Below are 18570 nucleotides of genomic sequence, written 5' to 3'. Positions count from 1 at the left end.
ATTCGTGCACCCAGGTTCGTCGTTGAGTACGCCATCGTAGGCGCTCCTGCCTGTGATGCAGCGTAAAGGGTAACCGCAGCCATGGCCTCCGAGCTGATAGTCCATGCTGCTGCAAACGTCGTCGAACTGTTCGTGGCCGGCCGGAGTGGCCGAGCGGTTCTAGGCGCTACAGTGTGGAACCGCGCGACCGCTACGGTCTCAGGTTCGAATCCTGCCTCTGGCATGGATGTGTGTGATGTCCTTAGGTTAGTTAGGTTTAAGTAGTTCTGAGTTGTAGGCGACTGATGACCTAATTTCTAAGTCCTATTGTGCTCAGAGCCATTTGAACCAATTCGAACTGTTCGTGCAGATGGTTGTTGTCTTGTAAACGTCCCCATCTCTTGACTCCAGGATCGAGACGTGGCTGCACGATCTGTTACAGCCATGCGGATAAGATGCCTGTCATCTCGGCTGCTAGTGATACGAGGCCGTTGGGATCCAGCCCGGCGTTCCGTGTTACCCTGCTGAACCCGCCGATTCCATATTCTGCTAACAGTCATTGGATCTCGACCAACGGGAGCAGCAATGTCGCGATACGATAAATCGCAATCGCGATTGGCTACAATCCGACCTTTATCGAAGTCGGAAACGTGATGGTACGCATTTCTCCTTCTTACACGAGGCATCACAACAACGTTTCACGAGGCAACGCCGGTCAACTGCTGTTTGTGTATGAGCAATCGGTTGGAAACTTTCCTCATGTCAGCACGTTGTAGGTGTCGCCACCGGCGCGAGCCTTGTGTGAATGCTCTGAAAAGCTAATCATTTCCATATCACAGCATCTTCTTCCTGTCGGTTAAATTTCGCGTCTGTAGCACGTCATCTTCGTGCTGTAGCAATTTTAATGGCCAGTAGTGTAGTATGAGCCTTATTGCTGACCGGCACATTTGCGGAAAGTAACGGAAACTTCGGTTCAGTTCTTCGAATTTCTTCAGCTTGAACGAAAAAATGAAGGAAGATTCGTTTCGAAGTTTGACAGCAGATGGGATCAAACTTCAGCGTTAGACACTGAAAACCAGGTGGGCAAAGCCGGGGACCGACCCTGGATGTTGGTCTTGACGCAATACGGTGGTCACATATCAGCAACAGCGCAAGGATGCGACCGCACGCTGTGTACAGCGGCCAGCTACAGCCGGGGATGGGAAGCGGAAGGAAGCGGCCGCGATACGGCGCGACGCCGCAGCGGCCGCAGCCGCGCACGATACCGGCCGCCGCTTCCTCCCTGCTCACGTCCACATCCTGGTCTCGCCTCTCCTCCTCCTCCTCCTCCTCCTCCTCCTGCAGTCATCTGTTTTCCCTTCATCTTCTTCTTCCGCTTGCTCTCCCCCTCACCTCTCTCCGTTCCCTGCGGTTTGCATCAACAGCCTTCGATATTCACCGCATCGTTCCCGCGATAGACCAACACGTGGAGAAAAGGATGAACTAAGTACACGTGGAAAACAACGAAAATCGAACAGTTTACAGTAGGGTACCGTCGACGTCGAAGTCATTAGGGAAGTAGCATATTCTCAGATCTGGGAAGCGTGGTCTACTTCTCAAATAAACTTTTTGTCACTGTTGCAGCCCTCAGTCCGAAGACTGATTTGATGCAGCTTTCTATGCTACTGTAACCTGAGCAAGCCTCTTCCGTCTGTGAATAACTACTGCAACCTACATACTTCTGTATCTGCTTACTGTATTCATCACATGGTCTCCTGTGGTTTTTACTCCCACACACTTCTAAATGGTTCAAAGGGCTCTGAGCTCTATGAGACTTAACATCTCTGGTCGTCAGTCCCCTAGAACTTAGAGCTACTTAAACCTAACTAACCTAAGGACATCACACAACACCCAGTCATCACAAGGCAGAGAAAATCCCTGACCCCGCCGGGAATCGAACCCGGGAACCCGGGCGCGGGACACACACTTACATCCAGTACTTGAAACCTTCCCGTCTCCTCTATATCTCTTTTGTTATGCAAAATTCCCTTCTACAATAACCTATGAAACCTTTCCTTAGGATTTCTATCTCTTGCTTAATAATAACAAAAGAAATCTTCCCTTTGAAATTTATTCTCTTTCTCAATCTTCGCATACAAATTTAATAGCTGCTTATTAAAAGTGAGCCGGCCGCTGGTGGCCGAGCGGTTCTGGCGCTACAGTCTGGAACCGCGCGACCGCTACGGTCGCAGGTTCGAATCCTGCCTCGGGCATGGATGTGTGTGTTGTCCTTAGGTTAGTTAGGTTTAAGTAGCTCTGAGTTCTAGGGGACTTATGACCTCAGCAGTTGAGTCCCATAGCGCTCAGAGCCATTTTTTATTAAAAGTGATTTTCTGATTATTTCGACGAAACATAGAATGTGTCGTCGTCGTGGCCCTCAGTCGTTATCTGCAATAATCCAAAACTGTTCCTTACTTTTTTTACTGTTAGTGGATCGCCATCTGACTGCTACATCGAAATGCGACATGAATAAACTTACTCTGGTTTACTATACTCTATTAACTGCTGGTGGGCTTTCATAATAAGTGGCTGTATTTATTACCAAAGCTGACGTTATTCTTTAATAGCAAAGCTGACGTTATTCTTTAATTAATTTGACTGGAGTTACATAATTCACAGTTACACTTTTTCTTTTTGGGATGGAATATAATCAGTAATACAACATTGCGGGCAAAAATTAATTTTATTCTGAAAACGTTTCTTCAAATATTTACTGCTGGTAATGAAATGATTTTACAAACGTTCAAATTGGACTTCCTTTTTACAATAATCTTACAACTAGCATTGCGCAAATATACCTTCAGTAGTCTTGAGTTTCGCAAAGAAAATAATTCAATAATATTAGTTTCTCTTATGATAATAGTTAGCTGATGTCTCTGTACATCCGTTTATAATCTCTTGTAAATCATAGCTGGTGGCTGGCAGGCACACTGCTCCTCTCAACCTCTCGCTTCAGACCTGCTACCAACTCGCTTCGCATCTCGCTTACTACTGACTTCCTACGAACGCTAAAGTGCGGTCTCTCCTGCCAATAACGCTTTCTGGTGCAGACAATCCCTGCTACCATTACAAAATGTATCAATGCGCGGTCTTTCCCGCTCTTTTCTTAAAATGTATCCATACGCGGTCTCTCCCGGCCTTTTTAAAAATTATATCAATGTGCGGTCTCTCTTGTCAGCAATATTTTGGTACAGACATTCCCTGCTACCACAATTATTTCCAACATGACAAATATTAATTATTCCTACTTAATCCTACTGATAAAATATAAACATCTTTCATAAATTATGGTTTGACAATAGACAATAGAAATATGCACGTCTTAAATACTAAGTTGCTGATATCTTGATGTCTCAGAATATGTTTCACCAACCGATCCTTTCTTCTAGTCAGGTTGCGCCGCAAATTTCTTTCCTCCCCAAATTCTTCTCAGTACCTCCTCATTAGTCAAGTGATCTGCTCATCTAATCTTCAGCATTCTTCTGTAAAACCACATTTCAAGACGCTTCTTTTCTCGTCTGAACTGTTTGTCGTCCATATTTCACTTCCATACATGGCTACACTCCATACCAATATTTTCAGAAAAACTTCCTCACATTTCAATCTATATTCAATTTTAGCAAATTTCACTTCTTCAGAGACTTTTTTCTTGGCATTTCCAGCATGCGTTTAATATCCCCTCTACTTCGGCCATCATCAGTTATTTTGCTGCCCAAATAACATAACTCATCTATTACCTTAAATTCTCGTTTCGTAATCTGATTCCCTTAGCATCAAGTCATTTAATTCGACTACATTCCATTATCCTCGTTTTGCTTTTGTTGAGATGTTCGTCTTACGTCTTCCTTTCAAGACAATGTCCATTCCGTTCAGCTGCTCTTCCAAGTCCTTTGGTGTCTCTGACAGAATTACAATCTCATCGGCAAACCTGAAACTTCTTATTTCTTTCCCCTAGGTAAACTTTAATTCCTACTGCATATTTTTCCTTTGCCGCCCGGTGTTCAGACTGAGTAACATCTGGGACTGGCTACAACCCTGTCGCACTCCCTTCTCAATCACCGCTTGCCTTTCATGACCCTCGACTCTTATAACTCCCTTGTGACATCTGTAAAATCGTAAATAGCCTTTCGCTCCCTGTATTTTACCTGAATTTCGAAGAGAGTGTTCCAGTCATCATTGTCAAAAGCTTTTTCTAAGTCTACAAATGCTGTAAACGTAGGATTGATTTTCCTGCATTTCTCAGGAATCTCGACTGATCTTCCTCGAGGTCGGCTTCTACCAGTTTTTCATTTTTTGTGTAAAGAATTCGTATTATTAATTTCCAACTGTGACCTGCTAAAGAGATAGTTCGGTAATATTCACACCTGTCAGCATCTGCTTTGTTTGGAATTGGATTCAGTACATTCTTTTTAAAGTCCGAGGCATTTCGCCTGTGTCATGCACCCTGCACACCATATGGAAGAGTTTTGTTATGGCTGTGTCTCCCATGCTATCATTAGTTCTAAATGAGTGTCAGGAGTTTTGATTCGACTTAGGTCCTTCTGTGCTCTTTCAAATTCTTCTCGCAGTATCGTATCTCCCATCACATCTTCATCTAGGTCCTCTTCTATTTCTATAATAGTGTCTTCAAGTTCACCTTCCTTGTATAGAGGCTCTATATACGCCTTCCACCTTTCAGCTTTCCTTTCCATGCTTAGGACTAGTTGACCATGGTCATACAGCTGCTTCTTTTTCCCCCAAAGGCTTCTTTAATTTACCTGGAGGCGGTGTCTATCTTTCCCCTAATGAAATATGCGTCTACATACTACATTTGTCCTCTAGCCATTCCAGCTTAGCCACTTTGTACTTCCTGTCAATCCCATCTTTTAGACGTTTTATTCCGTTCCGCCTGCTTAGTTTCCGACATTTTGTACACCTTTTTAGGACGATCAGTTGATCACTAGCACGTCTCACAACGCAGCATCACTAAACTGATGTCGTATTTTAAGGAAACAAAAGCACTTGCAAGGATATCACCGCCAACAGACAATCTGGTACGAAAATTTGGGCTATATTTCTCACGGTACGCGGTAACGACCTTCTGAATGTACAACTTCTAAGCTTCGTGCGCACCGGTTGTTTGTCACTCGTTCCGCTGCAGCTGCTTAATGTTCGAGTGCCTGGTACTGTAGAGTGCAGTAACTGAAGTGTTGGCAGAAGAGCCAACACCGTGTCGCTAGAGGAGGCCGAAATGCACGCGTTTAATTACACGCAGACTGGCGTGAGGCCTGGAACAGGTCAGAGAAATAAGACTAGCCAAACAGGAGGTACTGGTAGAATACTTAACTTTAATCCACAATCGGTGACGTAGCTGAAGGCTATGCTAACTATCGTCTCGGTAAATGAGAGCGTAATTTGTCAGTGAACCATTGCTATGAACGTCGGCTGTACAACTGGGGCGAGTGCTAGAAAGTCTCTCTAGACCTGCCGTGTGGCGGCGCTCGGTCTGCAATCACTGATAGTGGCGACATGCGAGTCCGACGTATACTACCGGACCGCGGCCGATTTAAAGGCTACCACCTAGCAAGAGCGCCCTCCTATTCGCGGGTCTGTTGACGGTGAGGAAAGGTTGGAGGGGGGGAGGAGGGGGGACCACTACTCGTCTGCGGAACGTGTTTTGAAATCTTGTTCGACAACACGCGAAAACAGTACCTAACACGTCAACCTCACTTATACATACACTAATCAGTCAGAACATCATGACCACGTACGTAATAACCGCTGAGTCCACCTTTGACACGAATAACAGCGGAGACGCGTTGTGGCATGGAAGCAATGTGACTTGCTAAGTCGCTGGAGGAAGTTGGCACCACATCTGCACACACCAGTCAGCTTATTCCCGTAAATTCCGGGGAGGGGGCGATGAGCTCTGACGCCAGTTACATCCCAGATGTGTTCGATCGGATTCAGATCTTGCGATTTGGGAGGCCAGCACGTCAATTCGAACCGGTCGCCGTGTTCTTCGAACCCTTCCATCACGCTCCTGGCCTTGTGGCATCTTGTTGAAAAATGCCACTGCCGTCGTGAAACAAGACTGTCATGAAGGGATATACGTGATCTGCATCCACTGTACGATACTTCCTGGCCGTCATCGCGCCATGCACGAGCTCCAGTGGACCTATAGGCGCCAACGAGAATGGTCCCTAGAGCATAATGGAGTAGCTGACAGCTTGTCTCTGTCCTGCGGTACAGCTGTCAAGGAGCTGTTCCCTGGAAGACGACGAATTCGCGCCGTCCCATAGGCATTGTGAAGAAGGTGTCGAGATTCATCAGACCACGCAACGCTCTGCCACTGCGCCAATGTCCAGTGCCGATGGTCACGTGCCCATTTCAGTCGTAGTGGCCGATGTCGTGGTGTCAACAATGTCACGTGCATGAGTCGTCGGCTGCAGAGGTCTATCGTTTGGAGCGTTCGGTGCACTGTGTTTTCTCACACACTAGTACTCTGGCCAGCATTAAAATCTGATGTTAATTCCACCAGAGTTCGCCGCTGCCCATCCTACGACGTCCGACATCTCCAATGAAGGGTCGTGGCCAAACTTCAAGGCGCCTGTACCTCCGCCACGTGTTGAAGGCACTTACCACAGCACTCGTCGAACACCCGACAAATCATGCCTTTCCCATTCTACACGTGGACAACACGCTGACGGATGGTACACGCACGGTGCCTGTGTCTGACTAGCAGATATTCCTCGTCAGAGGACACGATTATCGCCTGTACTGGTTTATATATCGGCAGTAGGTCGCTGTTCATAAAGTTCTGGCTGATCAGTGTATATTCAGTACTATGTCTCAAAATCAAGATGAATAAAGCCAATCAACTAAGAAATTATTAGAAAAGTGTAACTTGTTGGGTTTTGTTTCTTATTATGAACTGAATTGAACCGAACTAGATTCCCATTTTTTGACTTCGCGTGCGCTTGAACTGTAGTCTGAACAGTGTAAGTAGTGTGCTTACGCATCACTGCCCGATAAAAAAAGCCGCCAGAAGAATCTGAAACTGTATAACTGCATTTTAATTAACTGTTACCAAATAATTAGGAAACATAAAATTATGTACTAAATAAGCTATCCTGTGAAATTCTGTATTACAGAGTGCAGTGAACTTTCTACAATGTGTGACGTCACAGTACGTAACTTGCAGATCCAACACTCAAAACTAACAGAATAAAAATTCTACGTAAACTTACAAAACCAATTTGTGAAAGAATAACTATCCAAAATGCTTTTATCAAAGTGCCTTGTGAATTTACGTGTGCAGATTGAACAAAGAAAAATCCAAATTTCAACTGATTCACAAGAAACTGTATCACTCCACTGTAATGTAATCTGGCTTGAACTATACCTAAGTTGAGCCTGGTATTAAAATGCAATGCTTAACTACGAATGACTTTGCGGTTTTTTTAACTTGAGTTACATTGGTGCGAACATATGTTTATGCCTTATCTGTACTCCGGTACTGCTCGAAAGTGATGAGCATTACATTACGGTGCAGCAACAAATCAGCTAAAGTAAAGAAAGGCCTTGCGCAACTGCAATGCAATAACTTGCAGCTATGCTAAGCAGACTACGCTTTAATTTTGAGTGTGTTCCGCTCAGTGCAATGCGGCGAAGCAACTGCAAAAAAAGAAAAAAAAAAAAAACATTCGCGAGGAGACGGTGTAAGATATTACAGTTACCGAATTACTGTAATAGACCAACCTTTAAGAAGGTATATTGCGAATGATGAAAGTCACTCCCCGACAGTTACTATCATCTCCACAAAAATTACTTTTTATAAAAAATATCACTCTGCATGAAATTAATTACTCAAATTTTGAAGAAGTTATGAGTCTATGACTTCAGAGAGCAGGTCATGTGAATAGATAATTTTAACTGATCTCGACTTGATGAAACTAACTGATTCAAACCTGTAACGAGAAATCGCCGAAAATTTACCCATCATAAATTCATTATAAACTGCGCGCCATCAAGCAATGTAGCAGCAATATTACCTGAAAATCTTCTCAGTTCTGAAATCAGTCTTTCATGTGAAGATGGCGAAAGATATTGCATTTACTGAATTACTGATAGGAGTCTTTTAAAAACTATGTTGTGAATACTGAAAGACATTCCTCGATAATTACTATCATCTTTACAAGAATTATTTGTTATTAAAAACATGACTCTGCCACGAAATTAATTACTGAAGTGTTGAAAGAGTGGCGAATCTATAAGCTCTAAGAGTAAGGCATGTGAATAGGTAATTTTACTTGATCTCAACGTGATCCATCTAACTAACCCAAACCAATAACGAGAAATCGCCGAAAATTTAGCTTTCACAAATTCATCATAAATTACGCACGAGCAAGCAATGCAACAACAGTACTACGTGAAAATCTTCTCACTTCTCAAATCAACCTTTACCAAATCATAATACCAAAATTCACCGTACTCTGCGTCTTCATCCGTGTGCGCTCTTAACAATTTACATAGCGCTTAGAACATGACCAATACCCGACTGACTTAACTTCTCACAGAATGCTACAGGCAACGACAGTTCTGCTGACAGCCAAAGATCACATTGCTTGTACTCAGAACCTCTTTGGTGTAACATATCGACGATTGAAAATTTCAGTCCAAAAAATATCTAGAGTAAATATATGAAGTAGGACACATCGATTGAAAATAGAGCTCACATCACATTCAACGAACAGGAAAAATAAGCTATTATACTTACGAAAGGAGTTAATGATTTTCGATTTACAATTTAATGGTGCCAATCATGTTGAAGAATGAATTAACACCGTCTCTGTAACAGAGTCAGGAGTCCAAAGAAAACAGCGCACAACAGCGACGTAATTAACTGAAGAATGCTATGCTACTTCTGAAATCACACACACATTTATTTAATAAATTTACACTGCCTTTGTGAACAGCAACATGAAAGTATTCAAAGTAAAGAAATCTCTGGCACCACCTACAGGTTGGATACGCGCACTTTGACACAATGAACAAAGCACTTACGTGCGTTGGTTGTCCGACATTATGAATACAAACATTTTACTCACTCCGTCGTACGGTGCTTTGTGCTTGAGTACTAAGCGACTACAATCGGGAGGAGAGGGAGAAAAACAACCGGCGTTGTGCCAAGTTTAAATCTGTACATTCAGGTTATAACTGCATACTATCAGAATTCTGGCGGGAATTTTCACGCGGATCGATTTCTGGGACTGATATCTTACTAGTATGCTTTTATTCTCTTTGAAATATAAGGTCAAGCTCGTGTTGTTTCTTTGCCAATAGATTGGAAACGTGGCTTCGGTTCATCAATACGCTGCCTAATTAAAAAAAAAAAAAAAAAAGGACTGAAGCACCCAGAAGACCTGATCGGATGTCAGGTACCTGTAACTAGGTACACTTCCTCACCATCAAGGCTTCGATTCTTTTGTGTTGCGGTTTCCCCAGGGTCCATGATTCACTACCATACAATTCTGTGGTCCAAACGTACATTCTCAGAAATTTCTTCCACAGATTAAGGCCTGTGTTTGATACTAGTATACTTCCCTTGGCCAGGAATGCCCTTTTTTCCAGTGCTAGTCTACCTTTTATGGCCTCCTTGCTCCGTCCAAGATGGGTTATTGTGCAGACTAGGCAGCAGAATTCCTTAACTTCGTGCACTTCGCGATTCCCAACCCTGATGTTGAGTTTCTCACTGTCCTCTTCTCAGCTATACTTTCGTCTTTCTTCGATTTACTCTCAGACCATATTCCGTACTCATTCATTACATTCAACAGACCTTGTAAACTTTCTTCATTTTCACTAAGGATAGCAATGTCATCAATGAGTCTCATCGTCGATATTCTTTCACCCTGAATTTTAATCCCACTCTTGAACCTTTATTTTATTTTGGTCCTTGCTTCTTCGACGTATGGATTCAACAGTAGGCCCAAACACTAAATCCTTGTCTTACACCCTTTTTAATCGGAGCACTTTGTTCTTGGTTTGCCACTATTATTGTTCCCTCTCGGTTCTTATGCATATTGTATGTCAGCCGTCTTCCTCTACAACTTAGACCTATTTTCCTCGAAATACCGACATCTTTTACGTGTCAAACGCTTTTTCTAGGTAGACAAATCCTAGGAACGTGTCCTGATCCCTCTTCAGTCTTGCTTCCGTTAGCAAGCGCAACGTCACACTTGCCTATCTGGTGCCTTTACCTCAAATTATTAGAGTTGCAATGCCTTGTGACAGGTAGAAGGGCCACCACAGGCATTAGTTTTGCTCCTTTTTTAATGTTGGTATTAGGCCTAGTAGGGTGTATAAGGGATGTGAACAATGTCAGATGTTGAGTGATAACTGTGAAGGATACTGAGTTCCTGCGTACTAGTGTGAGGCAGCGTTATCAGTATCTGACACAGTCGGAAGGGGCGTTCAATAGGTAATGCAACACACTTCTTTTCCAGAAGCACGTTGGTTTTATTCAGGATTCCAATACATTATACGATTCCCCACTCTTTTAGCTCTAAAAATCTATTGTTCAACACAATCTCTATGTAATATTATGGCCTAACGCCACCTTACTGGATGGGGGGGGGGGGGGGGGGGGGCGTATACCCACACGATACCAGTCTGCTGGTCGACGCCGCAGCCAACGTCTTGGTGCATCAATAACTTCCCTCTCACCCACGTACTGCATGCCGCGGAGTGCATCCTCCTTTGGGCCAAATAGAGGGACGGTGCGGGATCCGAGCTCTAGGATGTATGAGGAAGAACAGTCCAATGAAATTTTGTGAGCTCCTCTCGAATGCGCAGACTGTTGTGACGCCTTGCGTTGTCATGGAGAAGGAGAAGTTCGTCTGCATTTTTGTGCCGACGAACGCACTGAAGTTGTTTCTTTAATTTCCAGACGGTGGCGCAGTACACTTCAGAGGTGATCGTTGTCCTGCCTACTATGTAGGGAAAAGAGGCAGAAACTTCAGAACACGTTTTCAAGAACATGAAAATGCTTTCAGGCTCAACCACTTTGAAAAATCAGTCATTGCACAACATATGTTGGAAACGAAACATGTCATCGACAACATAGAAAACAATTTGGTAGTATTACATAATGAAGCCAATGATAAGACACCAAATTTGTTAGAACAACTGGAGATATACCTCCACAAAATCAAAAAACCAGATTCGATGTTAAATGAACAGACAGACAGGTTTCGCAAGCCACAGCTATTTCAGTAATTTTAAAGATCTGTTCTAAAGTTATTTCCTGCATATGTCAACTGGTTGCTGCATATGTCAATTGTTTAATAATTATATCTTTAGCACTATACAAAGCCGGCCGGAGTGGCCGAGCAGTTCTAGGCGCTACAGTCTGGAGCCGCACTGTGAAACGTCCCCTTAGAAAAATTGTACATGACTGTGCTTAAACTGACACACAATATTTTTAGCGCAAAATCTGACTTTTAAAAATCCCTACAAAAGAATGGCCCTGACTAACAATAACCTATACCTTTCTAGAATCACTTACATCACAAAAATCTTCGTTACTCGAACTACTGCAATACAGCGAGCGCACTACTGCCAGCTAAATAAAAGATTCTAACTACTGAAGGCACTAACTACTGATAGGTATAGTTAGCAAATGAAAGATTTTGATAGAGAACAAACAATGTATTTACCTTAATAGTGTTCAAAAGACATCATATATATCAGTTCATGGCATCCAGTCTTACAAATTTACTGTCTCTGTCCAGATCATCCGCTCTCAAAACTCTGGCATCTCACTCACCACATCCACCACTGCTGGCGGCTCACCTCCCACTGCGCAACGCTATGCGCTGTTAACAGCCAACTGCCCAATACTACAATAGCCAACGACAATGCAAACCAGCAACAGACTGCACACAGCACAGCCAGTGATTTTCGTACAGAGCGCTACGTGGCGTTGCCAATAAAAAAACCTATACAGCCTACTTACACAGTCTGGAACCGCGTGACCGCTACGATCGCAGGTTCGAATCCTGCCTCGGACATGGATGTGTGTGATGTCCTTCGATTACTTAGGTTTAAGTAGTTCTAAGTTCTAGGGGACTGATGACCTCAGATGTTAAGTCCCATAGTGCTCAGAGCCATTTGAACCACTATACAAAATTAATCTTTGACCACACCATGTACAAAAACATATGTGAAATGTTTACAAACATGTGTTTGCGAATGTGCCTCTAGAATGAAGTGATATGCTTGAAAACGTTGGAGGAAAAACTTATGCTGTTACTAAAATCTTAAAATGGCTTTTCTTGGATTATTTGGTAAGTTTACACTATTCATCTTTTCCACTGTTTCGCACTTATTTTCAGCGTCTGAATTACACGAAATTCATAACCTGACATCAAACATTTCCGTGACAAAAAATATCAATTTCATCTCGTTCAAGAGAAGAAATAAAGCACGTATTAAGACGAATTACACCTGAAGATGGACCCATAGGGTCCGGAATGCATCGTGTACTGAATAAAACACGAAAAATTGTTACTGAAGGCGTTTTTTAATTCATGCCCCGAGTGTACTGAGTACAGTCTCGTTTGAAGCTGCAAAATATGGATAAAATTAAAAAGCAAATATTACTGATACAGCTGGGATAGTGTACTGAAAAACATGACATTAGTATTTACATCATTTGCAGACTAAACATTATAGCTATTACAAGTCATACATTTTTAGGTTGGGTAGTAGCTTCGTGTATGTGTGCAAGAGCAAATCATAACTGCTTATTTTCCCCTGGGCAGCTGGTCAGTTGTCATATGTGGACACTTGGGCGTAAAACGATTAGTCTATGCTGACATGCGTGGTGCACCTAGTGGTGCAATTACAACCATGCAGAAAGATCATGTAGTTAATTTATGTTCCAAATTCGCAGGAAGACTGTTCGACGCAGAGAAAAATCAACTAACACACTGAGTGTGTACGTATTAAGGTACCACATACAAGAATATCTGTACTTACAGAAGTTAAATACTGGATGAACATCAATCGTTTCTACTAAGAAATTGCCGGCCGCTGTGGCCGAGCGGTTGTAGGCGCTACAGTCTGGAACCAAGCGGCTGCTACGGTCGCAGGTTCGAATCCTGCCTCGGGCATGGATGTGTGTGATGTCCTTAGGTTAGGTAAGTTTACGTAGTTCTAAGTCTAGGGGATTGATGACCTCAGATGTAAAGTCCCATAGTTCTTAGAGCCATTTGAACCATTTTTACACATACATTCGTCAATGGAGTCACTGGTGATCACTTAGACTCTTTTTAAAATGACATTTATTAATAGTTAAGCTTTTTATGGTTGTCACAAAGGAAGCAGCCACTCGAGTAGCAAAGTACTTGTGGAGTGCACATTAGGGTTTTTTAGGCTAGGCGCTAGTTTGCGGTGCTCTAATGAACACTCGCCAGTCGATTCATAGCAAGGGAAATCAAGCGGAATCCAGAATAGTGACACTTCGACAGCCACAATTTTATCAATAAACTGTCGAGGTATTCGTAACAAATTCTCGAATTTACTGTCCTCCAGGGAAGTTCTGGCTCTCAAATTATTCTTGGGACAGAGAGCTGGCTGAAATCCGAATGAAAAGCTCTGAGGTATTTAGCGAGTCGTGGAACGTATGTCGAAAAGACAGATTAGAGGCAATAGGAGGGGGACTGTTCATTCCACTTCACAAAAATATTGTCCCCATTGAGGTCGAAGTTGTGCGTGACAGTGAAGTCATCTCGTCGTCTATAACAGGTATATGTGAAACTAAGTTAATTGTTGGATGTTTTTACAGACCACCCGATTCCGCTGTGACAGTTCTAGAGTCATTCAAAGAAAGTCTACGGTCAACAGCACATAAATACTCAGATCAAAAATGGCTCAAATGGCTCTGAGCACTGTGGGACTTAGCATCTGAGGTCACCAGTCCCCTAGAACTTAGAACTACTTAAACCTAACTAACATAAGGACGTGACACACATCTATGCCCGACGCAGGATTCGAACCTGCGACCGTAGCCGTCGCGCAGTTCCAGACTGAAGCGCCTAGAACCGCTCGGCCACACCGGCCAGCTGGAAGATTAAGAGGATTAGTTTTAGCAAGTTAATTTATCTTTCTACTTGATCTGATAGTTATTTAAATGTCTGTATCATCAGCGAACTATCAAACTTTGAATTTGGTGATGTTACTGAATTTATTTTACATGAAAAGTGTTGTATAAAATTGTACTGTGTGCTGTGTCATCTTAGATATCGCATACGCTTCGCACAAAGCCATACATTCAGCGAGCTAGCACATAGCATTTTTATGTAGTTATTTTCTCTTTTTGACAAGGTCTCCGTTGCACTAGTCCAATGCCTTTATGGGGATGTAATGTCTTGGTGAATCAGCGGTTCCCAGCCTTTGTCTAACACTCATGTTTCCATCTATCGCAACATCCATCTTTTTTTATCTAATTGTCAGTTTTAGAGCTTCACTCTGTGCTGATCACTGTCTTAAGTTACTTTCTGTTCATAACGTATCGCTCCGTATGAGATGTCTGTGCTACGAGAATTGTGTTTTCCTTAGCGACCCATCGCCAAGGCCGCGGTTTTGTGCACGTGTCCCTGATTTTCCTCCTCAGAGACACAGGGAAGTCTGTGTGTTGAGCGTCAGATAGCCGATAACTCGCCGCAGGCTTCCATTCGGCGAGAGGCTTTCTTCTATATCATTTCCAGAACATCCTCATACGCTTTTTATCAGTATCGCTGTCTGCTAGAAACTATATAGTATCCGAGTCGAAATAACGTTCCTAGCTCTCTTCTTCTGTGTCAACGTATGGTCTCCATGTTTATGAATGCTGAATTCCACGAATCCTTCTCCCTTTAGTAATCTAGCTAGGTAGAATATCTACGGAGCCTTCAATCCATAAACAACTAGAAAAAAAGACTCACATGGTCATCCAGAGATGGTGATCGGAACATAGCCAATTCTTGTCGAATGTTTCAACAGTTTAGACTGTTATGGCCCATTTTACCCTACGATACGGGATTCTAATTGGGGGACTGCCAGTTGTACATCAAGCCTAAACACACAAGAATTTCTGTATAAGTCGCTTCATTGACTTTCAGGGTTAATACCAACTTTTACAGTTCTGAACAGCATCGCTTACGTGTAGGTGCTCCTACAAATTCAAACTGAGAGAAAGATGGTCACCTGAGCGTTATATCTGGCAGCTATACTGATATTTCAATACTAAATTACCGTATATGAATTGTATATCATTCCACTTTAGTCCGATACATATTGAGGGTTTAATCTGAAACAGTAAAGCATTCATCATGTATCTGAGTTGTTATTCTATGTTTTCCTCGCTCACCCCTCTGGTTGTTTGCTTGGAAGCTTTTTTGTCGTCTGCTGGAATTTCTATATTCCCCTGGACTTGGGGTTAGTTTCTTTGAACATACGGACAGCTTCGCCAACTTTTGTGTGTTGCAAAGGGTAACTCTTTTGAGTCAGAGAGACACCAGCGAGCGATGATCGTCGCTTTTGGTAAGTCAGCACAGATAGAATATGCATATTGACTGTGCTCCGGCTTCCGGTCCACGGCATGGACTGTGGGTGAGAGGCCAACAGCCTCACGTCACTGGGAACCGTCAAACAGGTAACATCTACTGAAGCAGTTCATGTTGTAATTTTCTGAACGTATAAGTTTCAGCTTAACTGTGTCCTTAATTCGTTGTAATGGGTTCCAGTTATTATAGAATAGTTCGGGATACTTGGCATATACACGAATTGAGAATAATTTCACGATATTTGGGATCTGTGGCAGTATTTTCTTTGTGCTCTATAGCTTTTTGACTGTGAGGAACGACGCTACATGGATATATGAGTGTGACTAAATTCCTGGAAAAATCGTGTAACCGATTTGGTCAGTGCGTATGGTTTTAACATTCGGTAGACATAATACTAAAAAGAGCACTGCATTTTGTGCATATTTAAATGAGTTTTTTTTTGTGCATAGTTGATACCCGTTCCCAAGACTTTTGTTCCTGAGGATGTGCATCAATATTGTTTTTTAGCAACTGGACCAGTTTCCTTTTTTAAGTAAATTATCGAATTTTATTGTTTGATTTCGTGACCTTTCTTGTCGTTAGTCTTTGTCATACTTTACAGATTTTTCTTTGTAGTGGGTAGCCATGTGGTTATTATTGATTTTCGGTGGCTTATACCTTTTGGAAGAATTACTCACAAGACGTAGTTTCTGTTTATTGTTCTTAATTGCAATCTCGGGATTTTTTTTTTTTTTTTTTTTTTTGTAAATTTGGGAACAATTTTTTGTTAAAGTATTCGACCATTGAGGCTAGTCTCTCTCTAGCCCAGTTTGGGTCTTGTTTCCCTTATAAAATTATTGAACGATTTCTTTCCCTGTGATGAACGGTTTGTTTGAAAGCGTGCGTGTGTAATCCATCTTTCCCAGGTACTCCCGAATTCAAATAGTCGAGTTATTCATTTATGCATTAGGGACAATTTTAACAAAAATATTCAGTACCAAAACTCCATTTCAGGTGAACATTTTTCTGTTAAAGATACATTTGTTAATGTGCTTCAATTTTAAAGACTTAATCATGAAATATATCTATAGTAAAAGTCATTCATAATGTTCAATACCCCACCCGCTATTTACTCAATTCCCTATCGAGGTTCTTCCAGGTCACCTTAGCTTACACTTGTATGACTATTTAGTATGTTCTTGCTGTGGTCTTCAGTCCATGCAGGGTTTGATGCTGCCCTCCATGCTACTCTATCTTGTGCAAGCTTCTTTTAGATTATTTAACAGCATTTCCCAAGCCGATTTTCGTACAGAATTAATCGAGAATCATCAAGGTAATCAAAATTTCATTAATTTTTCGTGGACTGTGGTCTATCCACTAATTGTTTTCATTTTCCAAGTAAGCATTCAGGGTAAGTAAGAAAATTCAGGTGGCGACCCGAGATATCATCTGTAATAAAATCCCAATTTAAATTCTCATGATAATGTACCAGGCTACGTAACAGAATAATATTCCATCGGCCAACCTAATGATATATTTAAACAGGAACGTTACAACATAAAACTGCCTAAGTAGTAATGACCATATCTACCTATATCAATACAGCCATCATTTGCGCAGTGCCGCTCTGGAATCGCTTTAGAGATAGGTTAGCCAACTAATTTGACCCTTCGTTGACTAACAACATAAACTGGAGCACGGGCGTTTGTTCTTACCGTTATTTATGGTGATCTGCCATATGGTACTCACTCGGCTGCACCGTACTTGATTTGCACCATATACGGTATATGAGTTTGGAATACGTATACAACCATTTTAAGGATACCTGGAATCAGAAGAAGTAATGACGGAAATAAAAGAAAGGTTCAAGACTGGGATTAAAATTCAAGGTGAAATTATATCAACGACAGTGTTTACCGATGGCACTGCTATTTTCAGGGAAGGTGATGGAGGAATATAGGAACTGTAGAATGGAATGAGCAGTTTAATGAGTAAAAAATACAGGGAGCAAATCGAAGTCTTGAGAAGTGGCAGATATGAGAATACCGAAAGACTTAACCTCAGGTCACGAAGTAGATTAACTTACTGAACTCTGTTATGTAGGCAGCAAAATAAACCATGACGGACGTAGCAAGCAGGACATAAAAAGCAGTCTAGCACTGGTAAAAAGGCCATTTCTGGCAAAGAGAATTAAATATAGGTCGTAATTTGAGGAAAAAATTTCTGAGAATGTGCGTTTGGAGCACAGCATTGTATGGTAGTGAAATATGGACGGTGACGGGTACCGGAACAGGAGAGAATCGAAGCATGTCGGATGTGGTGCTACACAAGAATGTTGAAAATTAGGTCGTTTGATAAGGTACTGAACGAGTAGACTCTCCGCAGAATCGGCGAGAAAAGGAATATACGGCAAACATTGACAAGAGGAAAGAACAGAATTATGGAACATCTTTTAAGATGTCAGGGAATAACTTTCTTACTACTTGAGGAAGCTTAGAGCATAAACTGTGTGTTGTTGTGGTCTTCAGTCCTGAGACTGGTTTGATGCAGCTCTCCATGCTACTCTATCCTGTCCAAGCTTGTTCATCTCCCAGTACCTACTGCAACCTGGATCCTTCGGAATCTGCTTAATGTATTCATCTCTTGGTCTCCCTCTACGATTTTTACCCTCCACGCTGCCCTCCAATGCTAAATTTGTGATCCCTTGATGCCTCAAAACATGTCCTACCAACCGATCCCTTCTTCTAGTCAAGTTGTGCCACAAACTTCTCTTCTCCTCAATCCTATTCAATACCTCCTCATTAGTTACGTGATCTACCCACCTTATCTTCAGCATTCTTCTGTAGCACCACATTTCGAAAGCTTCTATTCTCTTCCTGTCCACACTATTTATCGTCCATGTTTCACTTCCATACATGGCTACACTCCATACAAATACTTTCAGAAAAGACTTCCTGACACGTAAATCTATACGCGGTGTTTACAA

Source organism: Schistocerca piceifrons, chromosome 6 (assembly GCF_021461385.2).
Source record: "Schistocerca piceifrons isolate TAMUIC-IGC-003096 chromosome 6, iqSchPice1.1, whole genome shotgun sequence".
Taxonomy (NCBI): Eukaryota; Metazoa; Arthropoda; class Insecta; order Orthoptera; family Acrididae; genus Schistocerca; species Schistocerca piceifrons.
Note: the sequence above shows the minus strand (reverse complement) of the source record.